At 53.2% G+C, this 27803-nt stretch overlaps 1 protein-coding gene across 1 annotated transcript in view; it reads right to left on the minus strand.

Annotated features, from left to right (window-relative positions):
* Positions 1-27803, minus strand: part of SAMD11 (sterile alpha motif domain containing 11) — a 117152-nt gene that overhangs the window by 85140 nt on the left and 4209 nt on the right. The window contains exons 2-8 of the mRNA XM_046903139.1: positions 10824-10919; positions 9683-9769; positions 8687-8783; positions 7279-7385; positions 4182-4402; positions 3217-3299; positions 801-903 (exon numbers count right to left, since the gene is read on the minus strand). The gene's annotated coding sequence lies outside the window, so the exon portion shown is untranslated. The remainder of the gene's footprint in view (positions 1-800; positions 904-3216; positions 3300-4181; positions 4403-7278; positions 7386-8686; positions 8784-9682; positions 9770-10823; positions 10920-27803) is intronic.

Consider the following 27803-nt stretch of genomic DNA (forward strand, 5'->3'; position numbering starts at 1 on the left):
AGCACCAAGTGCAGGTCAGGATCTCACCCAAAGGCAGAATCAATAGATCTCCAAGGGACCTGGTGATATTAAAAAAGATGGGCTTCTGGCTACTGTGGGATTGCACATAAATAACAATATTCCACAGCCACGGTTTCTCTATTTATTTCACTTAAATTAGTTTCCTTGGCAAAAAAAGACCACAAACAGATCCTTACCCCACACACCTTTCTTCTCTTTGAACCACATACGCATCGTAAACTCACGTGCAAAAAACACCCCTTTATAATAAACAGGGATGTACCTGGATGTACACCCCATGTCCACATGACCCCAAATACATGGGATTACATTCCTTATAAGCCTCCAGCTATGAGACTCTGAAGTAGGAGCCCAAATAACACACGCTCATCTCTTCAGGTTCTAAAAGCAGCTTTTAGGTGGTACGTTCAGCATTCTATGCAGACAGTTCCCATCCCATAACCAACACGTGTTATGTCCTGTATACTACCAGATCCCAAAACAACACTTTCAGTGCACATGGCAGCACTTTGCCACCATGCTTCTCTGTAACTTCCAACATGGGTAGCATTCCCCAACTCCTTCCAGTTCATGTGTAGTAGAAGTGAGGACTGCACGCGTGCTTGTCTTGCAATACATAAATGATACACTTATAGGAAAGAGGAGGTCAGCACCTAGTGTGGTTAATGAATGTCTCCAGCACAAAGACTCCAGGGAGATGTGGAAGGAAGCTCTCAAAGGACAGCACATAATGCTGGAGAAGACATCCGAACCACAAGTGAGAAAGAAGTGTCACATACCTCCCTTGTGCTGGCGATCCCAATGCTGTCAGTGGTTTACAGGAGCTCTGCTTTTGCATGTTTCTGGAGCTCCAGACTGCAGCTTTCTGCTGTGTTGGCACACCTGGAGAATAAAGGAGAAACTTAAGTAAAGAGTGCACTTCAGAGGCAGCCACTGAAGAGCAGTTATTACATGAGAAGATGTGCAAATGTCCTTCCTCCTGGCAAGCTGCTAAGCAGCCACAGCGCTGGGGACTTGAGCAGTTGTTGCTGTTGCTCCAGTTTCCAGGTAGGAGATGATGGTAGAAGATGGGGTGAAAGGTGAAACGAAGGACAGGGGAATCAAGAGGAGCATTCCTTTGCAGACCTCTTCTTGTTCCCTTTTTGGATGAGCAGAACCCCTCATCCTGCACCAACACATGGGAGTACAGCCAGCAGGATGAAACCAGGGGTGTACTCTTCCACAGAAAACAGACCTAAGGCAGAGACTGCAGGAATTGGGGGCAGATCTGCTCCAGGATTCACCCATCCTGGCACCCCCTGAAAAGCCCCCCATCTACAGAAAGCAGCTCTCCCTTCAGCACAGGCTGATAAACTTTCATCCAAAGGCCCTTGAAATCGGAACAGCCATTCTCACTGGCTGCAATCAGCTGAAGGCCACTGCAGCTCTGTCCCAGAGGACCTGACAAGCACAGCAGCTATGCCCTCATTTGAAACCCTCTCACCACCCCATGCTCTACTAACAATGCTGCTACCAAATTTTTGCCATTTTTCCTAGTGAGGCTGAGATTGTTTCCTCACACTGCGCAGGCTCCAAGGGGGTTAACAGCCATCCTGCTCTGGATACATTCTGCATGACTCTTAATTTCTACAGCACTATGTTTCAAGCCATAAACTCAGACTGTTATTTACTTTCTTGAAGACAACACGGAGCCAGCTTCTCCTTGTCTCTCTCTCTGTCTGCTCTGCTGCCTTTTGGAGGCATCCTTTGTGACTGCTGCATGGCTCAGGAACTTCCCAAGCCAGTGCCTGGATGGCAAAGTGCTGCCAAGCAATGGCCCAGGGGAGGGGAGCGGGGAAGCTCTGCTGCCTTGCTCTGGGGGGAGGCAATGGGCAGAGGGGCACAGGGGAACAGAACTAACTTGTTCTCAGAGCAGCATGGCGTCCAGGCCGGCAGGTCTCTTTTATCCTCTTTCAGTTCAGTAAAAGCATCAATTAACTCCACATTAATTATTAAATCAGAACAATGCGTCTCTGGGTTCCGACAGCTAAATTCTGTTACTGCTGTTTCTTAGGGGAGCTCGGCTAGCCTTACAACTTAGGACATAAATATCTTTCTTCAAGGAGTTTCTGGGCTGTTGTTTTTATTCTCCTCTCTGTGGGTGCATTTTTAATCACAGCCTTTTACCCGTGCACGGAGGGAAGCATTGCTGGGCCTGCTGCACCTCAAAAACATCACATCCAACATACACAGCTCCTCCAGGCTCCAACAGAGCCATGAGAGTTCCTCCACCCTGCAAGCATTTGCACAGCCCCTTTGGGAGGGGCTGCTTCCTCCTAAAACACTGCTGGGCTTCCAGGTACACAGGACTATTCAATTCTACAGCTGCTTCCCACCCTTCCCCTCCATGGATGCTCCACGTAACTCTACCAATTAAGGCCAGTCTGTAAATATTTCTTCTTCTCTCACTGTTTGCAGACACATGCACTTACTGTGTGTTTCTCTGCTCCCAGCATTCCACCATCCAGCAGACAGCCCTCCCCATCCATACCCTGCTCATCCCATCACTTTCCTTTCCCCAGGTACTTTGGTGGCAAGTGGTTTTCCTATGGTAAAAGGTCTCCTGAAGGACACCTTGCTGGGAAGGTCTTCTCTCTGACATCCACTCATGAAGCTCTACGACTTCCTAAGGTACGAATGGCTCCAGCGCTGCAAAATGCTTTTATTTCTTATGTGAATTTAATGTCTTTGGGAAAGAGCCAACCTAACAGAATTGCATGTAAAAGCTTTATAGGTACCAAACGGGTGCAGCAAAGTCTGGCAGAACATCTGTATGCTGTCTGAACTGGAGGGAAAAGGCTCTGGGGGTCAGAGGGTCTTCATTTCCCAAGCAAGGAAGTCGCCAGCTTTATGGACAAAGAGAGAAGCTTCTCCCCCTCCTCCCACCCTCATCTTCCTCTGGCAATTCTCTCTCTTCCCCTCAATGAGAGCTTTTGCTTCACTACTCACTGTGTGTAGAATGCAGTAAAGTGATTAGAAGCCCCTGGCTGGTCGGTCAGCCATCATTTCAATCTCTCTGCACTGCTTGGGTTTCTTTTCCTACCCAGACTGTGGGAGCTGGCACAGCTTCGTGCCTGACCTGCAGTGCCACTGACAACGTGGGATTTGTTTTGCCTTTGTTGGAAACGACTGCAATATTTGCTGTAGCAGACTTACTGTCAGTCCACGTGTCCCTCGGTGGTGCCACTGACCGCAGCCCTCCGGTCCTCTTGGCAGAGATGGTGAGGGGGAGGAAAAACCTAAAACAAACACATTTGCCTTAGATAAGCTTCTTGCACATGTGTTTTTCAAAAACACAACAGTCTAGACAGGACCAGCAGTACAGATTCGTTTTTCATCTTGCAAATGTTTCAAGACTCTCTGCACATTGCTGCCTGCATGACTGCGTGTGAGCGGAGCATCGGTGCATACTGTGCTCACAGCATCCCTGCTCCTGCAGTTTCCAGGTGCAAGGTCGCCCTGTGAGCTGGGAACACAACAACCTGCTCAGAATGACCAAACCTCCACAACCAGATCTAAGTTTCTAGGTGTATCTGTCTCAAAGATATGCCTGGAAGACCACATTAAAATAAAAAGGCAGCCAAGAAAGCACAGTGTGGGAAGGATGGATGTCTGCAGTCTGTGTGGCACAACCAGCCTCAAAAATGAGGTGCTGGACAGTGCTGCAATGAGCACAAATTCAGCCCCTTCTGCTCCGTGCTCCCCTGTGTGCCCCTTTGGCAAGTTGAGCGCTGGCTGATAAAAATCAAGCTGTTCATCCCCTGTGCTGCAGCCCCACATTTGCAAAATCCACCTTTCAAAGAGCTGTTAAGATCTGGGATGAAAGCTGCTATTATGCCTTACAGTTAATTAGGTAATCATTATTATTTATTATCACGGGAGTGTCTGGAGAAATGGTATGAAAGCAGAATAGCAAGCTTGACCTTCTGTACTCACATCTCGATCTGGTTGGATATACAGACATTATTTATCACATGTTCCTTTGCTACCTGGAAAGTTCCTCACGAGAGGGGTCTGTTTGTTCTGCAGGAAGTTTGCAACAATCCAGAATGCCACAGCACAAATTCTGTGACGACGTATTACCATCATCAATAATAATTATCAGAAATCATGATAATTACCAGCAAAGCTGCCTGCTGCGGATAATGACATCCATCTAAGAAGGATAACTGTGCATGCTGAGGCTTGTCTGCTTGAGAGGAGTCCACCCGTTCACTCTGGAAGGTGGAAAATGTCCAATGCAAGGCTCTGTGATGCTCCAGCTTACAGCAGATTGATGTCAGTGCAGCTCCTCTGGCAGCAGCAGGATTGCTCTTCTGCACCAGGATCGGGGCCAGGTTCTCTGCAGGGGAAAAGAGACAAGAAGCAAGCTGAACTGTTTGCATTTGTGTCTTTGCCTCACGCTGTGCCCTGGTTAAAGCAAGGCAGCAGAGGGATGCTTCTCCCTTCCAGGGAGAAGTCAGCAGTCAGCAGTCAGCAGGGCCTGATGAGGGCAGTAAGAATTGCTCATGGCTACATCCTTCATGTGGGCATCTCACAGCAGACACTTCTCAGTTGAACACTCGCTCCTGGCGGGCAGGTAGGGATGCTGTCCCCATGCTTCAAGTGCACAGAGGCCCATGTGGAACAGCTGGAGAAGCTGGGAATACAGGCAAGAAAGGCCAACTTCATAGGTCACAAACCACAGCAGCGAGGCCAGTCAAGCTGGTCATTCTGATGAATGAGTTCACACACAGCCCCATAAGCTTAGCTTAGCAACACCCGAGTACAAAAGGGAGCGAGCTCCCACAGCCTGACCCAGAACTGCCCAGTGACCATTCCACTGACTGCACAGGCTTCACCCCCAGCAGGCTGCAAGCAGAGCCCACCAGAACCGGACCCATGGGAGCAAGCAGGAGGCCCTGCTGTCTTATCCTGCACCAGGAATCCATTCTCAGAGGATTAATTATTTGTACTGTTAAGCAAACACGAGCGCCTGTGGTGCAGGCTGAGTAGGGCTGCTCCTAATCGAAAACAGCCTGCTTGTTTATTTCTAGCTTTTTTTCCCCCCATTGTCTATTTTGGTGCTTAAAAAAAGCAAAGCTGGGAGCTGCGTGGCCATGCTCTCCCTGCAGCAGCCTGCAAGCCCCCATCAGCCAGGAAGGAACAGCAGAGACGCTGTGCACTCCCAGATCTCTCCTGTGCAAGGACTGCACGGCCAGACAGGTTACAGGGGAGAGTTATTAAAACCATCTGAACTCGAGCAATGCTGGGCAGCCTGTAATGTTATTTTTGTTAATGTAGCTGCTTATAGGCCCCAGTTTTTCTTTCTTTTCTGTTTTTGGCACAGGACCGACCACATACCTAATGCTTGAACAAAAGTGGGAATACTGGAGGATTAGGAATACCTCAATTTATGGCAGGATTAGCTGGAGTTTTATCCTGCCTGACAAAGAACTAAAATGCACAATCAAGAAGGCATTCCAACCCCATTATCTCCTACTCCTGATGTAAAGAATGCAGAAAGATCACACCCAAAAGAAGAGTTTATGCCATCCATTTGAGGCATCTCAGTCTGTGACCAGAAATCAGCATGTTAGTTGAATAATGCTACAGCAAAAATAATAGTAATTCTATAAGAACTAGACAAAAAAATCACTTCTTCTCTTGCTTATATCACTTCTGCATAAAACAAAGCTAATGAAAAGAGAACCAAGCCCAAAGAAAATATTTGGTTAGATCTCATTCCTCTGCCAAAGAAATTTACTGCTGAGCTTAATGGAGTAGGACCAGCACCAGAAATACCTGCGTCCTCCACGCAGCCCTATCACTCAGGGCTCTGTTTGGATGTTGGCTGAGAAATCAGCGTGTCTGTGACCAGAACAAACCATCCAGGTGTTAATCCAGCACACGTTTCCTAGGGCATGCTTCAGCTTCCTTGCTCCTGAGCAGGGACATCGGCTGCATGCGCCTCCTGGGGCTCTGGGGGACCGGTGGCTCTCGGAGGGGGGACAGGGACAGAAGCTGGGCTGGAGCCAGGCAAGAACAACGGACAGAGCCCAGGGAAGGGGAGGATGGGGAAGAACTGGGAGGTGATTTTTATATGGGGAGGTTCTCAGCACCGCTGCAAGCCACACACGTGCACAGTCAAAGGATTTTCTCTTAGAATTCCATCTTTTTCAGTCTTTGCTCCTACGCTGGTCTGGACATTTTAAACACACAGATCTTGCAATCCAGAGGAATGGGGGGAGGACCAACAGTGCTATTTTTTGCAGTAAACACTCGCTCACTGCAAGCCTGCGTAAACACATTCGAGAAGTGCTGCTGGAGCAGAATAAAGCCTTGCTCCCCTCCCCAGGCCCAAAGCTTGTCTGGAGCAGCTCCAGCTCAGCCCCCCCTGCTCTGCCCATGGCTGCTGGGGCAGCAGTGGGACCCCCATGGGCAGCCGCCCACCACAGCTGGCAGCCACAGGCACGGCCATGGAGTCAGCAGCAGTCCCAGATAGCATAGGGCAGGGACGAGGGGGAAGGCAGCTTCCTGGAACAAGACTCAGGGATGGTGGGGAATGATGGGGAGGCTTTGCCATCTCCCCCCTCCCTTTTCTCTTTTCAGCAAACCAGCACAGTCCCTCCTTCGTGATAAGAGAGAGATGATGCTGGAAGGCGCTAGGGGAGCTCGTTCCTCCTCGATACTTAAGGAGATAAAGTTGATTTCTTGCTATCTTTTTGTTTTTATTACTCTTCCAAAATGGCTGGAAACGTTTAACAGTCTGGCTGTGACATAATGAGGGAGAGGAAAGGTTTCATATGGAGTGCTGATAATGGTTGAAGAACTGTCTTAGCAGAACTGTGTCTGCTCCAGCAGGTTAAATGGGGCAATCACTCCTTATTTTCCAAACCAAAAGCAGAGCTGGTTGGTTCGATGTTACACGAGGATTAGACATGCAAAAAGAATGAGAAACACTGTGTATGTGAACCCTGAACTAGAAAGTTTACCATGATCAGACTATTCTGCACTATGAAACCATACCCTATGCTCCCAACCTCCAGGTCCTTTGATATAGGCTGCTGTCACCAAATTCCAACACCAGTGAGAAGAACTGAGCTATGCTGGAGACGCATTTATCACCTGAAATCTCTTGCCACCAGCACCTGAGCTGAACAATTACACTCTTAATAACAACTTCCAGGTAATAACTCAATATATAGAAACTGAGTGTTAATGGCTGTTCATCCCAACCTGCACACTGCTGTGTTCTGCCTCTTGCATGGTGTTCCATAATTCATGTGCTCACACAATCCCTCCGCTGCCATCGATGCAGGCAGAAATTCACTCTCTGACACGGCCTGCAAAAAAACCCATTCAGATGCTTCAGCTTTTAAACGTGCCGCAGATGGAAAGCATTGGTGATGGTGTGTTAACAGAAACTCTCTGCTGCCTCCTTCCTGAGTGCTGGCCACTGCAGGCAACAGCATGTCAGTGCTCCAGACTCAGATATGAGCTGAAAATTACACGTTTGGATGATTAACTCCATTTCACCTGCAGATGTTATCTACTGTAATGATTGATAAAGAGACTGTTGTGGTCATTGGGTCAGCGCTCATGGTTTTGCTCAGTTTGCATCTGCCTCTTGAAAAAGTTGGGCTCTGCAAGGTAGATGAGGTGCCCATGTTGTGACAGTGTCTGCTGAGCAGCACGAAGGACTCAGCTCTGGGAAAGCATGAGCACAACCACCACGAGCTTTGGTAGCCTGAGTGGGAAAGGATTTCCTGGGGCTGAGAATGATTTCTACCACATGCTTTAGCAAGTAGTAACGATGGGCATGTGCCCACATCCCAGTGACTTCAGTGGAGGCCACTCACCTGTGTTAAGGGGAAGCTTTCCCCTTCCCTGTTAGTAGCTCCAGCTGAAAGGAGGTTAGGAGGCATTGGGTTAGTGCATGTTTTCATAGCCACAGTGGGGTTAGCTGTGGGAGTTCCTTCTTTATTAGATGCATATTAAATATGCATGACAGTGAAAAGAAAACACTGAACGTGACCATAAATCCCTCTTCCACTCTACACAGCCATGCAGCTGAATGGTGGGCACTGAGACAGCATCTCCAGGCTGAGTCACATCCATGCTGCTGCATCGTGCAGCTGCCCAGCGAGGAAATGACTGCAAAGGCTTACTGGAAGAGCAGAAGGAGCTCCAGCCCCTACAGCAGCCCAGTGCCCACCTTCCTAGTGCTGGCAGCCTCGCTGTGGGCTCTGCCAATGGTCCCTATGCTCCTGCATCCCCCCAGGGCTGCACTCAGCCCTACGCTGCCATGCCTCCTGGTTGAAGGAGAGGCCTAAAATGGACACAGCTGAGGTCATTTCTTGCTGTGCCTTCCCCTGGAAAGGCTGCCCAATTCAACATGCTGCTGTGAGCTCCCAGTCTGTGACAAACTCACCCCCAGTTGATCATTTCACAATCACTGTTACTCAGAGCCTCCATGAAGCACACCCAGCTCTGTATGGCCAATCTGAGGTCATTCCTTTTGCATTTTAATTGACCACAGGAGCATTTCCCTTCACTGTTACGATTACCATATAGAGAAGAGTGAATTAATAAGTGAGACTGCTGCTACCCCACATGGAATTTATTGTTTTTTACATTATAGTACCTTTCTCTTTCACCTCTGCAGCCATCACCTCTGGTCACTCCTTCCCACCTTCGCTCTCCATGGGTGTGCAGAGTTACAGCTGTGATGGAAAGCAGTCCTGCATGGAAACAGAAGGGAAGGGCGGATGGGCTCTGATTGGAAAAGCATACACACATGTGCATGGAGCAGGCAGGGAGGTGATAAAACGCACCTATCTGTGGGGAAGGAAGGACTACATTAAGCACAAAGAGAGAGGGAAAGAAGAAAAACACAGCTATTGACCCAGTCTCCACCAAGCCTGCAGCTATAGAAAGAGCTGCCTCCTGTCCATGCCAGACATGTGCAGCACCTTCTGCCTCGCTGAGCGCTTTTCATTTTGGAAAAATTAACAGAAAAATAATGATAATGAAAACCCTCTGTGGCTTTCTCAGCTCCGCTGCAAGGAATGGGATCCAGACAAACTGCTGGAGGGGAGGAAGGCTTTTGGATTCTGCGTTTTATTTTATTAGGTGTAAGTGAGTTATTTTGATTACGTTGGCAAGAAGTGGGAATAAAAAAGCCTTATGTAGCAGCAGTGCTGTCCCCTCTCGACCCACCTCTCCGTGCACACGTGCACTGCCCAGTCCACCCACTGCCATGCAGCTTGGCCAGCAAAGGCCCAGGGAGGAAAACTGACAGCCGTGCCTCTGCATCCTGCAGTGCTCTGCTTTGCTGGGAGACCGAAATGCTTTAAATTGAGTGGACTGGGAGGGGGAAGGGTTGCTGTTGTTTTAAATTGAAGCACGGAGGTAGGGAAGGAACAACACCACGTGCAAGGCCTCCAAGTCTTTTCCCCCCAGCGCTGGGCATTGCACTCAGGGGATTTCCCATGAATGAGTGGCATTCCTTTCAAGCTGCCACGGAGCTCTCTGTGTGTGGTGACATCGTGGCTGAGCTGCACCGCAGTGACAATGATGGGCAGCATCTGCCAGGCGTGAGGCCCCAGGGAAATCAGTGCTCCCTCCTGACACCTCTTACCTGCCGGGGGGGGGGGTGGGCTCCATCCTCAGCCCCTGAGCTCTGTGTGAACCTCACATCAGTGCTTCTGCTCATCAGCTCCCTGATCTGCAAGATATTTAGAGAGTCACTGCCAGGTGGGACTTCACAACGACGGCCACGTTTTACGCTGTGGCCAATGGGAGCTAAATGGGGACACCAGGCTTGGATGCTTCAGCTTAAAAATATGGGAGGAAACAAAAAGCTGTCGCTCCTTCAGCGCTGTCAGTGCAAGGAGGGGGGAGCGGATGCCTGAGATGTGAAGTACAATGCTGGGACAATTCAGAACAGTTCACATTCTTTAAGGCTGACACTGTGCCCCCAGTGCAGGTCACCCAGCGCGGCCAAAGGCAGGCAGCACACTTTGCAAGTCTGATGCTGAGTGAATGCTTAAATGGGAAACACGAGAGGCACATTCAAGGCCATTCAGAATTGCATTAAAGCATATCAGGGCTCCAGCTGCCTGTGTAGCAGCAGTGTCATCTTCACCAGGCACACTCCCAGTGTCACGGATGTCTGTGTGGTCCAGAATGCCAGCAGGCTCCTCCCCTACCAGAGAAATCAGGGAAATCTGAGATCTGCTGTCTTCAGGCTGCCAGGAAGGACCCAGAGCATGCCACAGAGTTTAAGTCATTTACAACCTAATTTGTGCAAAGATCTCACTGATTGACCTGAGTGCCTGCATGGGAGGGTGGTCCTGCGTGGTTGCTTGCCTGAGTATGCATGTACATTCATGCATACGTATATATATACATATATAAACATAAGGAACAGTTGGAATGAGCAGCAATTAAAATGAACATAAAAGCCAATCAGAGGCAAATACCTGTCTGCCAGTCCCTCCTTGCCAAGCTGGAGCTGGAACCACTCAACGAGGGAAGGCAAGAGTGCGGCAGATCAGATGGGGTTTATTTTTAACTTCAGTTTTGCCTTCTTTCCTAACAGGGATTTAGAAGCACTCACTGCACGTGTGCTCAGGACAGCCCCTCATTCCCCCATCCCCTGTGGCTCTCAGCCTGCAGCACCGCCCCCCTTGGCCTGGGGAAAGGCACACAACTGTTTCCCCATAGCGAAGCCAAAGCAATTAATAACTGAGAGAGGAATTTGTCAGCATCTGCCTCACCTGTTGGTGGCACAGGAGCAACCTAGATGGCTTTGGCAGCACACAGAGCCAGAACCAGCGTGCCATGCTGGCACAGCCTCTGTCCTCAGCACAGATCTGGGGAGGGAAGCACAACACAGTACGGATAAACGCTGTGTGCAGGGCTGAATTCTTCCCATGGAGCTCCCAGACACATAAATCAGCCTCGTTCCTGTTGGAATGAATGGCAGAACGTTGCTACAGGCAATCTTACATCGAGCAGGAGACCCGGAGCTCCCCGCAGAGCATGGAGAGGAAGGTCAGGCTTCCTCCCCCCGACCTGCATCCTGCCTGAGGGGTCTCGTGCTCCCAACACAGCTGTGAGCTGCTGAACGTGCTGCTCCAGAGCAGGGCTGCACCCAGGGGACAAAGCAGCGCCTGGTGCATGAACGGGGGTATGGAGATCTCTGCACGAGATGGAAATGTCTGAAGTGCAACTGAGCCTCCATCTTATTCTGGGATGGGGGAGGAGAAAACAACACAGAACTTTTGCATTGCATGTCCCCCTGCAAAGTGTTCGTGCACGGCCTTCCTCACCCAGGGGCAGCTTGGGTGCAGTGATGGGGAAGGGCCAGGCTCTCAGCTCCCCTTGCTGGATGCTGGGAAGGGCTGCAAGAGAAAGAACACTGGGAGCTGGAAAACCTTAGGCTTCATCCAAGCCTTGGTCTTTTCACATCAACAGTGATGAGCTTCCCAAGGATGACAGGAAACGATGGCAGAGGGGACACCTGCAGTGTGTGGCTCTGCTGTAACACCTCCACGGGAGAGCAGAGGGAAGGCATCAGTTTAAGAGAAGAAAACCAACTTTTCCACTGACAGTGCCCACCCTGCACCTCCCAGCCCACATGCCTTTGTGCACACACCGCAGGAGCAAGCAGCCAGCAAAACTCTTCTGTGCTGAAGGCCCTGGGGTTTACCTGCCATTCTGCTCAAGTGCTGCTTGAGCTGAAACACGTTTATTAAGAAGGGATGCAAACTGCAGGAAGAGCCAAGCATTCAGCAGCTGTCACAGCCAGCAGTAAGCTCCTTGGGGTGTGCAGCCCATGGAACAAGCTACAATGCACTGCTGCATTTCACTTTCCCTGAGCTGAAAGAGCAGTTATGGAAGCCCATTTCTAGAACAAACCTTCCTGCCTTCAGACCTGAGAGCAGGTCAAGTTCGAAGCAAAGAGCTCTCCTTTCCCCATCTCTGCAGACAGAGCTCTAACCCAGGCCATGCCCTGCCTCCAGAGCCTGGAGCTCAGCTCCCAGCACCCGCAGCAGGAGCGCCTCACTCTGCTCTCATCTGTCAGGATAGGGATCAAAGGGCTGGCTTGCTGTGTGACCTGTGGGGGCAAGGCACTTGACCTCCAGATGCAAGTCAGCCAATGGAGCTCAAGCAGCGGCCAAAAAAACCCCACACAGCATCACAGAGCCCTTTAGAAAAGCAGACATTGAGCTGGAGCAGTGTTTTCCAAGGGAGAGAAGTTACCAGCACTCTCCCTTAGAGCAGAGCATGGTGATGACATCAGCCCTCTGTACGGCCACTTGTCCCCATCCCACGCTGGAAAAACACTTAATTCTTTTGTCTCTCAGATCCAATACCAGTTCAAGCACACGTGGTTTCAACCACATGCAGCAACCTTGAAGCAGGCAACGGTCAGAACCAGCACAGAGCAAAGCTGGGCCAGCACCAAGCCCAGCACTCCTGCCTGATGTCAGCAAAAGGCATTTCTCTGCTGCAGACCAAGCCCAAGGGGTTTGTGCTCTCGATGCTTCTCTGTGTGATGGAAATCAGCTACCTACGCACTGGTATTTTACTGGAACCACTTTAACCACCAGGCATTTCTTCTCAAGAGCAAACACTTCTGTGAATGAGATGCAGGAGATCACCGAGGGCTGCCTGCCTGATAAGCAGTGTGGGAAGGGGAGCACCCTGGCAGGCTGCCTTCCAGATCCGCCTTGCAGCACACTGCATGCCAAGCTGACCCAGCTGCTGGCTGAAGGAGGAGGCAGCAAGGTGATGGCTCTTCCTAGGAAATGGAAAGGGTGCAGCCTGACCCAGCCTGCAGTGAGTGTGGTAACTCACCATGCACGGACAAGACTCATCTTGCTACTGCAAGGACTGATTTCCTTACTCCACCATCTGGCCTGAGTGCAATGAGTCTGCTCAGGTTCTCAGAGCTGCTGCAGGCGGTGCTGGTTACACACCAGGGAGCAGTAAGTTCAGTGCTGTACTGCTGCAGAGCACGTAGGGGTGGTCTGCACCAGCAAAGCCACTTCTCATCCACACACGGGCCAGGCAGAGGGCTCGAAATATGGGCCATGTGTTTTTCAACTTACATTCTAAAGTGCTCCTGAAGGGCGGGCAGCATCTCACCACAGCTTCACTGGGTCTCAGCACAGCAACGGTGCTGTGGGTCTTCCATTTATGCATAGCCATCCTCCTCTTATATTTCAGCAGAAATACAAACCATGGCACCATGCAAGGACTCACAGCAATGTGGGCCTTGACCAACGTATGGCACAGCAAGGACATCTGTCTGCAGGGGAAGGAGGGCACAAGGCCACTGCAGCAGCGGTGCTGTGTGTGCTGGCAGCATTGTCAGCTGAAGGAGAATTTCTGCACCAGAAAATGTCAGTGAGTTTGAATTAAGTTTGGGCAGGAACAGCTCACTGGAACAGGTTGCCCAAGGAGGCTGTGGATGCCCCATCCCTGCAGGCATTCAAGACCAGGCTGGATGTGGCTCTGGGCAGCCTGGTCTGGTGGCTGGCGACCCTGCACATAGCAGGGGGTTGGAACTGGATGAGCATTGTGGTCCTTTTCAACCCAGGCCATTCTATGATTCTAGGATTCTATGACTGAAGCAACAGCTCAGGTGAAAGAAAAGCAGGGTGTAACTCCAGCACAAAACCAGAGGAGCTAAGCCTGCTGAGAGCACTGCTTGCACCTTTGCTGCCTACAGAATGAGTGAGGAAGGGTCCTCACTGTGCTACAGAGCCCAGTTTCTCCCCTCCAGACTTCTGATAAGGACACATGTTGAGGTGGAGATATTTATGAGCAGCCCTTGGTTTCTATTGCGATGCTTAATTAATGGGAGAGGTACACACCTACGGCCAGAGTTAGAAATCCAAAGAAGAAATAAATTACTAATAGCAATAGTAATTAGTAATAGGGCTTTTTAAGAAGAGGCCCATCAGACAGAGCCCTGCTATGCCCTTACACTCAAGCATTTTGCTCACATGCCTCCCTGTCCTTTTCCACTCACCAGATTTTCACCATCTCCTCTGATGAAGCTCCATGCTGCTCCAGCATCAGAAATAACAAGGCTATCAATACTGTTTTCAGCATCTACACACACTGTTATTCATCCTCTTGCCTCACAGAGCCCACATGCTCACTGTGCCCTTAGGACCACCTGTGCTCTGGCTTTGCCCCCACACACTGCCCAGCCTGGGATGCATCCCAGCCCCTCTGCCCTGAGCTTTTCACTTCATTTGTGGGAATCAAAGCTGAATGTCAGCTCTGTTTGTGCAGGTCAGGTGCTGGCTGGGGGCCCACGGCACCCATTAATCAATGCTTACACAGAAACTGGTGCATGGTAATGCTGGGGGGAACGTGGGAAGGGGATGGGGAGGTGCAGCAATACACCTGGAAAACACCCTTTCAGATGGGATCTCAGAATGGGACGTCTCAAGCCCTGAGCAAAGTCCAAGTAGGGGTGCCAGATTTCCATCAGCCTTTCTTTGGGCCCCCAAGGACTGAAAGCAGAAAGCAAAACACAGAGAAACAACACAGAAAGAAACAAAACAAGAAAGGCATCAGCGACTCCAAAGCAGGGTGGGGGAACCTCCTCGGCATCCACAACAGCGCTTTTTGAACTCCATTGGTGGTGCAGTCTCACATTTCCAAGGCTCTTGACACAGGCGTTGGCTCCAGGGGTGAGACCATCTGCATCTCTGTTTTGCTGGGATTGCTTTCATGCCGAGGGCCGGGAAAGGGATGGAAAAGGATTCCATGAGAACCGCGTCTGAAGCTCCCACCCTCCCCCTGCTCCACCCCTTGCCCAGAGGGAGGGAAGGGAGGGCGGATGGAGACCTCCAGCCCCACTCTGCTGCTTCCCAGTAGCAGCCAACAGCGCCCACCCAATAGCCCACACCCTGCCTGCAGGGACACGTGGGGACATCCAGGATGGGAAGATCTAACCTGCTTATCAAGGAACACTTCCTAACAACAACAAACATCTCAGTGAAGGAAAATTCCGTCCCTTCATTGAAGACATGAAATATCACCCAGGTGAATGACTGCAGGACCTTAGCCGGGCAGGGAAAGCCCCCCAGAGCATCCCTGCATTTGGGGAGTGCTGCCAGGATGCGTTGCAGCGGTGCTGGCCCTCATTTTAGAGATGAAGCAACACGTGTAGGGTGAAGAGAGGCAACAGACACAGGGCCCAGCTCCCAGCAAGCAGTGGCATTCAGCTCTGAGCAGCTGCCACTGAGCAAGGCAGGCTCTTGTCTCCATCAAAGCAATGTCTGCAGAGTCTGAAAGAGTGAGGGTGGGAGCTGCCTCACTACCGGGGTAGGAATGGGAAGGGAGGCCCAGGCTAACATGGTAACACTGGGAAAAATCTGCATTTCATTGTACTGAGAACTATTCTTGCACGCCTAGAGCCAGCAGCTCTGCTCCATAGGCGTGCTAATCATCCGAGAGTCGCTGGGGGAGCTGCTAGTGCCTGCCTCTCCTCGGGGGAACACGCAGACAGCTTTTCATTCTTGTGTTCGGTTTCCTCTCTACCCTTCCCTTTCCATTCTGGCTGGCCATGCAGATCACCCCAGCCCCCCTCCTGCCACAGTTGCTGCAGCAGCCCTTTCCTGAAGCGCTTCGTGGGTGGAAAGCGCATGACTTCGCCCTGCCCGTGGGGCACCCTGCAGCACACAGTCTGCAGCCACATCAACCGTGCTGACAGGACAGCATGCAGAGCTCTCAGCATTGCCAATGCAGTGCGTGAGCCAAACCCTCCGAGCTCCAACCCACCCAAGCCCGGAGCACACCACTCCCCTCTCTGGTCCTCCACGAAGCCTTTCTCCTCCACTGCACGTGCTCACTCCATCCATCTCCATCCCCAGGCTCAGACTCCCCACACAACCCCCAGACGTCCTTACCTCTCACTGCTGGCAGCCCCACTCTGCAACCTCACCGCTCTCCATCTTCCAATTCCACACACTACATCCCACAGACCTCTCCCTTGCAGCTTCTCACACACTGTCACACATTGCTTTTCATTCCACACATCGTCCAGACACCCTTTTCTTCCCCAGGTTCCTATCAATCAGCCCTGCCATACCTTTTTTACAAACCTTCCTGCCTATGCTTGCTCAGTCGCCCTAATTAACGGCTCTCACTCACTCTTCCCCATGCTCCCCACCTGCAGCCCCGCACAAAGTCTTTTGCACAGCCCTGGCTACAGGGCCAGGCTGTCACTGCTCCTGGGATCCAAACAGCTGGGAACTGCCCCATTGGAAGCATCTGTCGGCCCTCCTGAAGGCCGCAGGATGGATGTGTGACATCAGCCAGGCTGCTTGGGGAAGCAGTGCAGCCACCATCCCTGGAGGCATTCAAGGAACATGCCGGTGTGGCACTTGGGGACGTGGTGGGGATGGGTTGTTGGTTGGACGTGATGCTCCCAGAGGAGCAATGACTGACTGTGTGATCTCGATGTATTCTCATTGCCAGCCCTCCGCTCACACACACCGTAACACCCCATGGCCCTCCCAACACCTCTGCGCTCCGGACAGTGCTGCTGGCTCTGCGGCCAACATGCCCCATCCCTGGCTGCTCACTGCTGCAGGATACACGGGGTCTCCTGGGAGCTGACCCCCCTCACCAGAGGGAAATTTACATCTGACAGAGACAAAAGCGGGGGAGAAGAGAAAGCAGCACCAACAGCACGTGGCAACGGAACAGATAAAGCAAGGAGCTGGGCGAGATGCTCCGCGGGTGCTGCCCGCACCGGGGAGTGCCGCCCCACCTCACTTTCCACCCGCAGCCCCCAGCATCTCGGTTTCGGTGCCGGGCTTTTCCCTGCCCCAGCCCACCCCGGGGAGGACTCCCAGCCCTCCGACACGCATCCTGTGCCGCAGAAACCCCCCCTGCCCTCCCACGCCCCCACCCGCGCCATCTGGTTACGGTTTGCACCATGACGCGTTTCCTCTGCGGTCTGTTTGCTTTTTTTAGCCAAACCCGAGAGAGGGAGCGAAACACCCTGTTTGCTTTGGGGATGAACCACCCCCACGCACACACATTTGCTATGGAAGCTCTGTGCGGTGGGCCGGGGGAAGCTTGGCTCTTGTTTTTGTTATTTCTCTTTCCCCCCGTGAAGCGAATAACCGGAGTCCTGATGGCATCTGCTGTAGATTAGGGGAAGCTTTATGAGGCTGCTGATGTTGAAAAACACTGTCAGGTGATGATAAGGCAACGTGATGGGGTGGTTTGGGTGGGAGGGAGCACCTCGGTGCCCTCATGCCCAGACAGCACCGAGCAGTGCCTGCTCCATGCACACCATGTCCTGGTGATGCCACCGGTGCTCAGCCCTTACAGCCCTGCGTTAGTTAGCAGGCACAGAAAATCAGAGCCTCCCAGCTCCTCACTCACACAGGTCAGTAACAAACATGGACCTTAAGGCTGAAGGGAGTCCTGGGGACTGCTTTCCCAGCCCAGCTTAGTATGAGCACGGAGCCCACAGAGCTCGTGCCCACTGTGAGCACAGCAGGAAGGGGACCCGAGTCTCCCCAGCTCCCAGCCCCAGGCAAACAGAAGCTCTGGGACTTGTTGTGCCCTGTGCTTTGGCAGCTGATGGCTGCAACAGCCAAACGTTCCCACTCAGTTCATGCTGCAAGTCTCTGCTCTTACCCAGCCCGCTACTTCAGCAGGAACAACACAGATGCTGTTGGCCTTCATTAAATATGTTTACAGCTTAAGCAGTCATTTACTAGAAGCTTTCCTCCTCCAAGGCTTACCCCACCTACACTGGGCCCTTATCCTCCCCGGGGATAAACTCTTATGTAGCTCAGATTCCTCCAGGAGTCATCCCCACCATGGCTGGGTGGAAGCTGCACTCTGTGCAGGGATGCAGGAGCCCAGCAGCCGTCCCCAGCCCACCCTGTGATTGGCTCCATCCGCTCCAGCAGGCATTTCAAACCTCCCTGGGTCACGGCCCCTTCGCCAAACGTGTGCATGTGCGCGCACAGCCCATTAATCCTCTTTACTCCAGGTTTGATTTAATTTATCATTAGGTTTGGATGAGTAATTTTATCCCGCAACACAATTCAAGGTGATAGATGAGACCTCAAGCAGGTGATGGCCCCGGCTCTGCTTCCCCCCAGCTCCCCCTCCTGAGAAAGCAGAGCCTGCAGGAGGAGATTCAGTGCTGCTCCACTGCCCAGCGCCGAGGAGCACAGCCCTCAGCACCCAGCTGCCATGCATCATGCTGTACCTCAGTGTGCTGCACCATGCAGGTGAGCACTGCAGGTGCTGAGGACTGCATGTGATCGTGTTGTCTCTAGAGAGTACTCATTCAAATCCAATGAGCCAACCTGCCTGCCCTCCTCAACCTGAATGATATTCCAAGGAGAAAACGTTGCCTCTGCAGCAAGACCCTTGGTATGCTCGAATCCAAACATCGATACTGATGCATTCAGCTGTTCTGTTGTATTAAATTCCTTTAAGGACATGCCTTGGATCGTCGTGGTTTCCAAGCAGGTTGCCCTACTGCCACGCATCTTCAAAGTCGTGTTTGACTGCACACTCCAAAATGCAAGGACGGGTCTTCACACACACCCAGGGGCACTCCTGTGTGTACTCAGGCAGCCACTCATCCATGCAGAGGTGAGCACATGCACACACCTGTGTCTGCTGCAAATGATACAGATGTGCAGCACGCACACGCACCGACACACACCACACCCTGAGGTGCACGTTCCCATTCATCTCAACACGCGCATCCTTCCCTTTGCTTTGTGGCTCTGTTGCAAAGCTCTTTTCAGGTCCCCTCGGCACCCACAGATGCACACAAACCTGTCTCAAAGCCCAGCCACGGGCATGGCTCTCACCCAGCTGAAAGCTGCTCCATTTTATGGGTGCAGGGATTGCTGTGCCCCATTGTATCCTCTGAAGCCAAACTTCCTCGGGGCAGTGCGGGTGTCCCCATTCCTTACCCTGCAGTGCCCCTCATGGCCACCTTGGGAAAGAGTCACAAGTAGGAGTTAGAGAAGCGCTGCAGCACACGATGGTGATGCACCACTTTGGATCCCCAATCACCAGAATCAAATACTTCCCTGATCTCTGCGGAGACAGCAAAATGTGAGGCCTTGCTGCGTTAATGGACACACAGCAGAGGTTGCACAGATGAGGAACGAAAGTGCAGAGAGACCCAGGGATGTTTCCTGAAAGGTACCTGAGGAGCTGAGCATGTTGGAAGTCCCTGGGATCTGGATTTGAGTGACAGTATTGATATTACAGGGCATGAAAAAGGGAGACATCAGTTGTGGAGATCTAAGCAGGGCAGGCTGCTCCCAGAAAAGAGCAGGCAATCCACAGACTGAGGATTCCAGCTCAGGGAGGGAGGAGGAGCATCCCACAGCAGTGCTGGCTGCAGGCAGAGCTGTGCAGGCTGCGGGGTTTGCACAGAGGAAGGGGTTAATGAGAACGGACCAGAGAACAGCACAAAGAAAATGAGAAGTGACATTCTGGCCAGCGGAGCATCTCCAGGCGGGGGAAAGGCCCAGAGAACGCAGTGCTTCTATTTTCTGCCCTGCCTGAGGATGAGCTCTGCGCTGAAGCTTTGCCTTTCATCTCCTCCCTGCGTTTGAACAGAGCTGTGAAGCCGCAGTGAGGGTTCATCTGAAAGCCTCCGAATGAACCCATGCTTCTTGACAGCTGCCCATCCGACAGCCCCACATCATATGGATGGAGTGTTAAATCACCACAGGAAGGGCTGCTGCTCTCCTGGGGGATTCCTCTGCCTGGCAATGCACAATGGAGCAAGAAAGCACTTGGGAATCTGTAGGGCTTTTTTGTTTTCTGTTGGGAAGGAGCGAATCCCAAAGCCACAGAGCTGACCAGAGAGTCACCCGGCTGCTGCCATGGACACTGGTGTGTATGAGTTTCAGGGGAGGCAGGATAAAGCCAGGACGGCTCAGAAAAGAAGCACAACATTTTCCCAGCATCCTTGAGAAAGGCAGCTGCCCCCCTTAAGGTGTGGGACACCTGGAATACAGTCCGTGCCATAAGAGGCTCGAATGGGAAATTAGAGTCAATAGTAAGAAAACATGGGAAGAAACACACCTAGCAATAAAGACTCTTGTGAGCCAGAAGGATGCATAACTAAGAAGGATGTATGCATGATTATAAACCTTCAGTCCACTTCAAGTAGTAGGAAAGTTAATTGTATGCCTTCTCTTCTCCTTTGCCATGGAGGACAAGGGAGAGGCTCCTGTTCAGAAAGCCCTTTCCAGAGGCAATCAGAACACAGCCTCAGTAGACACCACAATCTCCGTGGGAGAAGTTATGACCAGCTTACTGAAGGCCTGCTTAAGGGTAGAACAGCACAACATCAATAACCCAATGCTGCTAATTCAGCAAGACATCTTTAAGGTATGCAGTTTGCTGCTGAACAATGAGCTATTTACAGTTCTCATTAAGCCCTATCAGCTCGAGAACTTCACCTCAGCCCTTTACAAAGTGGTGAATTTGACTCTTGCAAATGTACCCAAACTAAAAGCAAGAATAGGCAGAGCTGTGTATCAGTTAGCTGACAGCACGGGGCGACAGGAGCTGAGCAAAAGGGGCTCTGAGGAATCAAGCAGGTGCTGGGCCAGGGCTGGCGAGGAGCATCCCAGAGGTGATGCTAACACTGCATGCCAGGTACAGGTGCGAGTCAGGATGGATTTGTATCCCTCCTCATTCTCCCTCCATGGACAGAACTGTCTGGCTGGGAAGGAAGCAGCAGTGTGACTTTCATTTCCCCAACAGCAATGCCACAGCCTGGGGAGAACACACCTCCACCACCACCACCAGCGCTGCTGCTTGCCATGCAAACACATGGCTCTCCTGGGAGCATTTTTCATGCAGCCTTCACTCCTGTATGTCCAAGCCCCGTATCCTTCTCACTCCAAAGGAAAGGACCCCCGGGTCCTCCTCTGCAGAGCTCCTCTCAGCCCCCAACCTGTTCTGATGCATGCAGTTATTCCCCCCCCAGTGCACAACTCTACCCTTGCTCTTGTTAAACCTCGTCAGCTTCCTCCCTGCCCCACTCTCCAACCCATCCAGGTCTTGCTGAGCACTATCACAGCTCCAGGTGCATCCTCCCTTCTAAGGAGGAGATGGAAAAGGACAGACAACCACAAGAAGAGGCTCCGGGGATGCAGGGCAGGTGGCATTTGGGAACGCCTTTTCAGGTGGAGGCTTCCAGCCTGCATGCTCTGTAATGTAATTCTGTAAAGCATATTGTAAAGCAGTGCGTTAGAGGGTGCTGGGCTGATGGTTGGGGTTTTTTTTGGGGAGGAAATATTGACACTGCCTGCCGACAGCTTCCCAGAGGGGTGCAGTGTCAAAGCACATTAGCCTACTGCAAATGAAAAAACAGATGCAAAGTCTGAGGCCTGGAAGCAGCAACGGCAGCCCAAGCTCTGTGCATGCTAATTCAGTTTAAAGAAACACTCTCGTGTTCTCTGCTTGTCAGCAAACAGCTAAGGCTTTTTTTCCATCTCTTAGCCCTTTGTAGGAGCAACTTAGAAACAAACACCTCGTACAGAGTCACAACCCAACAGTGGAAACTGCACAGAGAGCACAGGGAGAGAACAGAGCCACTTGAAGGCAGTAAGGCAGCACCAGGTCCTGCCCAGCACCACACCACCCACCTGAGCTCAGACAGCACGTGCATCACGCTGGGGCAAAGAGCAACAAGGCAGCTCCTCCTGCCCGCCTGCATGGATAGAGAAAGCACTTTCCTGCCCAGCACCACAGGTCTGGATGCACACAGCATTGCTTTTACCTCGGGTTTAGCTCTGAAATGGCACTTCAGGAGTAAAACGACAGGACAGGCAGCTCCAATCTCGGAACTTCATCTCACAATGAGGCATAAGGAGCAGCAGTCTCCTGCAGGCAGGATGCCCCAGAGAGCTCCAGCTCCAGCTCTGCTGCTCATGCACAGAGGCGGGCAGAGCTGGCAAGGCTCCGGGCAGAGCCCGGCCAGCTGCAGCACAGCCAACCTGCCCTTCCATCTGCTAGGACAGGCCGACAGCGCCAGCAGCCCTGGGAGCCTCCCCCCATTGCTGGATAAGGCAATGCAATGTGACAAAGCACAGCAATAGAAATCCCAAGGGGAGCATCCAGAGAAGGTCTCTCCCTGCACCCCTCCATCCCCGCTATACCCACACTCTGCATGCAGTGCAGGACTGGTTTCCATGATGGGGCTGACAAGGAAGGAGGGCAGGGAAGCCCCTCACCAGGGCCCGCGGCTGCCTGGCTGTGGCTCCCCGCTGCTCCTGCCCGCCCTCACGGTGATGGATGGCTATTGGTTCTGGCTTCACCCGACACAGAAATCTGTCACCTCATGCCAGGGAGAGGTGACAGCAAATCCATCAGCACGGAGCCAGCAGGCGCTGGCAGATCGCTTTCAAGGCCACCGGGGGCTGAAACCTTCCCCGCCCCCCAACCCCCCGGTTCCTCTCCCCCCCTCTTTACACAGCTCTCAGTAAATCACCATCTGAACAAACCCATTTGGCCCCTACAGCACACATCCAAACCCCAGCAGCTCTGAATCTGTGTATTACTGCCTTGCTTTTGCAAATGAAGTTACTTTTTCCACCACTGAGTCGCTATCAGAGCTCTGCACGAGGCCCTTTTGTTACTTCCAACGCTTGGGTGCAAACTGCAGCAGTACATCACACATAGAAATGCTTCTCCTTCTGCTCCAAACGCACTGAGACACGATGACTGTCCATGTGCCAGAGCAGGGCTCTCCCATCTCCCCATGCTGGGGGGTCTGAGGCTGCTTAGCATTCTCCCTTCCTGAGGGCAGCCAGGGGCATCAGCATAATGAAGAGCAGCTTCTGCTCTTGCTCTGCCTCCTTGCAAAGGCACGAGGGGACATGCTGCTTGATCCAGAATTGCTTCTGACAAGCACATTCCAGCCAGGATGCAAAAAGGAGGCGGGTTGTGCTGGCAATGCCCCACTGCCCCACATCCCCACTACAACACCTCATCCAGCACTGCTGCACAGCCACCACCACCACCCGCCCTGGGATGGGACAGCCCTGGTATGGGATAATAAATGGGTATGCCCATGGCACGATCCAGCCAGAGGGCTGCAGGCCCAAAGAACAGCACCTCCTGCATTCAAGGGCAGCCCAGCCCCAGCACTGCACACTTGCTGTCAAGCTGACTGCCTTGGCGTTTGAATATCTTAAATGCTGACCCCTTGTTGATTGCATTCAGCCTCGAAAATCTTGAATTTACTTATTTATTTGGGTTTTCAACCTCGCCTGCAATTGCAGCTAATTAAAAAGCTCATTAGTCTGCACCCCAAGCCGACTCCCTGGGCTTCATGCACTGTACTCCATTCCTCCTGCGAGTCCAAGCCCCAGCTGTGCCTGCTCGCCTCGCTTCCTACCTCCCCAGCTTTATGAGGTGTTCCATATTTTGAATGCTATTCCTCCTTCCCCCGATTATTTGCTTTTTTAAGTTACCATTTGCTGCAGCCTTCAGGAAGCCCAGCAGCCGTCCTGGCCATGCACAGGAACCGTGTCTCACATTCACTCACAGACCCGAGGCATTGCCGTTGCCAATCCGTGCCAGCACCCTCCTCGTGTTTGCATTCCACAAGGTTAAAACCACAACCACTGCTGGTTTGGCTTCTGCAGCCGTGCCTACAGAAACACGGGGGGATTTCAGGCTTTGCAGCCTCCCTGCTTCCCCACATCCACACCCCCTGCCTGAAATCACCGCCTCCTCCCCCACTCCTTGTCCTGCAGGCTCTCTTTGCACCCACAAACCCATCTCGGTGCCACGCAGCAGATTCCCTGCATCTGCCTGCCAGGGGATGGGACCCCCACACATTCCCCCCACACACCGCAGTGCTGTGTCAGCAGCAGGTTATGCATTGCTGCAGGCATCACTAAGCCTGCCAAGGCCAAAAGGGCTGCGGGTCCCCCCCCCCCCCCGCTCCCCACTACTTTGCTTCTTTTCTTTCTTTCCTCACTGGAACTGAGCATGCTGTTCGTCAGGCTGGCCTTGCACGGCTCTTCCTGGCGGTCACGGGCCCTGGCCCTCGGCCAAGGTCCATCCCAGGGGATGTTGGGAGTGCTTTGAAAACTGAATCTCCCCAGCAGTCACGAGGCTGCAAATGGCACCAGGCTGCCTGACCTCAGCTGGAACGCGGCAGGAGAAGTGCAGAAGCGGCGGCAGCCGTTGGCCTGGGGCTGCCCTGGGATAACTCCAGTGGGGAGCTGGGATGCAAACTGCATTTCAGGATGCTGCACCTGGGAGACAACTTTGCTTCAGGAGCGTTTCTGAGCGCTGCTCACAGCCCCAGCAGCTGCAGCCGGGGGGGAAAGCAAAGAGCGCAGCCCTGGAGGCAGCAAAGGCTGCAAGGAGCTGCAGGTGCCTTTGTGCACTTGGTGCTTTGTCACGGAATCCCTGCAGGTCTCCAAAGTCTGCACTGGAGATGCTCCAGCTAATGCAACCTCCTCAGCTTCCCCCTTCCCTACAGGGAGCCCAATGGGAGGTTCAGGAGGGACTGATGGATGCAGGATGGACAGGAGATGCTTTGCCATTGGGTTCATCTGCCCTCTCCAGTTCAGAGCTCCCAGGGCTGGGTGGGGCACGCACACATCTCACAGTGCTCTGCTGCAGAGCCTCCCGCAGCCCCAAGCCCTGCAGCCTGGGGACTATTTTGGTTTTGGGTTGGAGGTCTGGATGCCTGTGAGCATTACATTTGTGGAGCACTTCTCCTACGCTCCCTCCCCTCCCTTTCAGTCCCCCCAGAGCAGACCCAGACGGAACTCCCAGCCAGGGAGATTTGTAATTAGGACTCGATGGCTGTGATCCCCTGACAGCTGAGAGCGGTATCCAGGCAGCCTGGCAGCCGCAGAAGGAATGTGGGGGGAAGGAGAGATGATGTGAGCACTTTTCAACCGTGCCATATTGCCCCAGCATTGGTGACAGCATCCCACCTGCCAGGCCCAACTCCAAGGGCAGCGTCAGTGCAAAAGGGCAGAGCTGGAGGAGCAGACTGGGGGGCAGAGAGCTCCTGCCCAGCCATGGGGCTGCCGGGGCAGCCAGGACAGGACAGGCTGCTGGAGCACGAGGTGCCAGCTCTGATTTCAGAGCTCATCCCCAGGCCGGGCCGGCGCCAGCTGGGCTTCGTGTTGGAATTCCTCTGGTTGACGCACAGCTCCGGAGCGCAGCCTGAGATGGAGCAGGTGCCTGGATTTGCTGCATGCACAGCCAGGCCTCCCAAAACAGGGCCTTCCTGCTTTAGAAAGCAATGCCTGGATCAAGGAGTCCATCCACGTGCTTGCTGCAGCCCCAAACCTTCAGCAAGGCGTGTCCCCTGCTCAGCTCCTTCCCTGCCTGCTGCCACCAGAGTCGTGCTCCCTCCTGCTGGCAGGGGGTTAGGGTTAGGGACCTGGCTGCCCCAGGTCCAGGCAGCTCTCACCAACCCAACCTTGGGAGTTTGGGACCTCAAATGGGAAAATCAGTTTGACTTTCCTAGCAAGCCAGCGATGCCCTGAGGCGCTCCAGCCTTGCCCTTCCAGGCTGTGCTCCTTCACAGCACATCAGGCTTTGAAACAAGCACTAAATCTGTTAGACAAGCTGTAAGAAAAAGGTAAAGCCCAATGCAAGCCATCTCACAGGCAGCCTTCACCACCCAAGGACTCAGGACAACAGCAGAACAAGGGCCAACGACAGAGTGCACCCCATAAAACAGGCTGTGACCAGAAGCCATCCCCACTCTCCACAGCTGCACCCCCCATGCAGCACCAACATCCCCCTTTCTGCAGTGCAGTCTGCACGGCTGCTGGCTCAGTACAACATGCGATTGATTGATCACACACTGCAGCCTCAGCACAGAGGTTGGACAGGGGGGCAACGGAGGCCTGTGAGGTTCTGTGCCCCAAAGCATCCCTGCTGGCCCTCCTACACTGAGTGCTGCCAAGGGCAGAGGAAGTGAGTCAGGCTGGGGTGGGGGCTGTGGAGCTGGGGGACCCCCCTGAGCAGCGGCCAGGCTCTGCCTAGGGATCGGTTCCTGTTTGTGTCCCCAGTGAATCATTCCCAGCAGCTGTCGCCGTGCCTGCTGCGCTCCTCATGTGCTTTCTATTAGCTGAGAAAACAAGCTGGGCTGCTCCCCAGCACGTGGGGCTTGCCAGGGGGAGGGGGGGGACCCGGACAGCTGCTGCGCTGCACTCCTTGCAACAGGCACTGCCTTCCCCAGGTCACCATGCAGAGCCCAGCCCTGCCTCCTGCCCCAAACACATCTCCTGCAGCCATACACGGGCAGGATGACACCCCACTGTGTGCTGGGAGGAAAGGGGCTGTGGGTGTGCAAAGCGTGGCCATGGACTGAAGGTGCACAAAGAGAACAGCTCAGGCTTTGCTCCCCTCCTGCGTGGGTTGCTCCCCTATGGGAAAAATGCTACGGCTGTGCTTTCCATCCTCAGCCAAAAATAATCAGCGAGCTGCAGGGGGCAGAGGGCCTGGGGGGGGAGGGGATGGGGAGTTCTCAGGCTGCAGCTTATAATGAGAAACGCATTCCTTCCCTCCCCACTGCACCCCATTCTGCCGCCACCTCTTCCCACAGCAGGCGCAGGGCTGCTCCAGGAGACACGCAGTGTGAAGCCCAGACCAGCACTGCTCTGCTTCCCTTACAGACAGACAGTCTGCAGGCTAAAATAGGACGGTGGTGCCTTCACCCCATTGCTGCTCTCATTCCAGCCCCATCGCACGTAGTGCGCGGTGAATGGAAAACCTACGGGTATGCAGACAGAGGGGAGGGATGCTGTGCCACCAGCACGGTGGGACCTGGACCCCCTGACACCACAGTGCCCAGCTAGTAACTAAATACTGGCCTGGGTTACAGGGCAGCTGATGTGCACAGGTAGCAGCATGGCACTGCTTCCAGCTCCTCTCCAGGAGGCACTGCTGGGGCTGCTCCAGCACAGCACCACGACTGCTTTCCCTGCGGTCCCACTGCTGACCCTGCGCTGTGATTGCTGTGCTTCCGACCACCACACCTCCCAGCCAGCAGCTCAGCTTCTCTCCAGAGGATGCTCAGCAGGAAAACGCAGGTCAGAATAAGGCTCCACCTTCAGCTCCTCTGCATCTCCGCCACTGCTCCCTGTCCGTTCATTAGCCGCGGGGCTGCAGGATGCCAGGCTAATTGCCGTGCCTTTCAGGCAGCAGCGGTGCCAGGGATCGAACCGCTGTCCCCGGGGAGCAGCAGCAGAGGCCGTTCAGCCCTTCCTCAGCAGCAGTTTCTCCATTCCCTTGGCTTCAAACCGTGCCTCTGTTCTACCCGCTCTCCGCTGCGGCTCCAGCCATGACTTCTAGGGAAGCCCAGCTGCCTCAGCAGGTCCGGGCTCGTTAATGAGCAATTAGCTCCTAGCCTAATTGGGCAGCGGAATGGCTAATGAGCCCAGCCACGGCTGTCTGTGCCCTCATTATCCTGTGCTCAGCCAGCGGTAATACTGAACTTCTGTCCCATTTCCGTCATGCCACCATCAGAGCAGTGCCTGGAAGCCCAGACGTGCCGGCGCTCGCTGCTCTGGGTGTCTCTGCTGCCTCCTGCTGCAGCCCTGGAGCAGCTCCTCACCCCCCCAGCTCCTGCTCCTCCACCCGGCAGCTCTTACGCCTCCCTTGGTATGTTTCTATTTGCCCTTATAAACAGACATTAAGGATTTGCATCTGTGTGCATGCAGGTGTAC

Source organism: Gallus gallus, chromosome 21, assembly GCF_016699485.2.
Source record: "Gallus gallus isolate bGalGal1 chromosome 21, bGalGal1.mat.broiler.GRCg7b, whole genome shotgun sequence".
Classification (NCBI taxonomy): domain Eukaryota; kingdom Metazoa; phylum Chordata; class Aves; order Galliformes; family Phasianidae; genus Gallus; species Gallus gallus.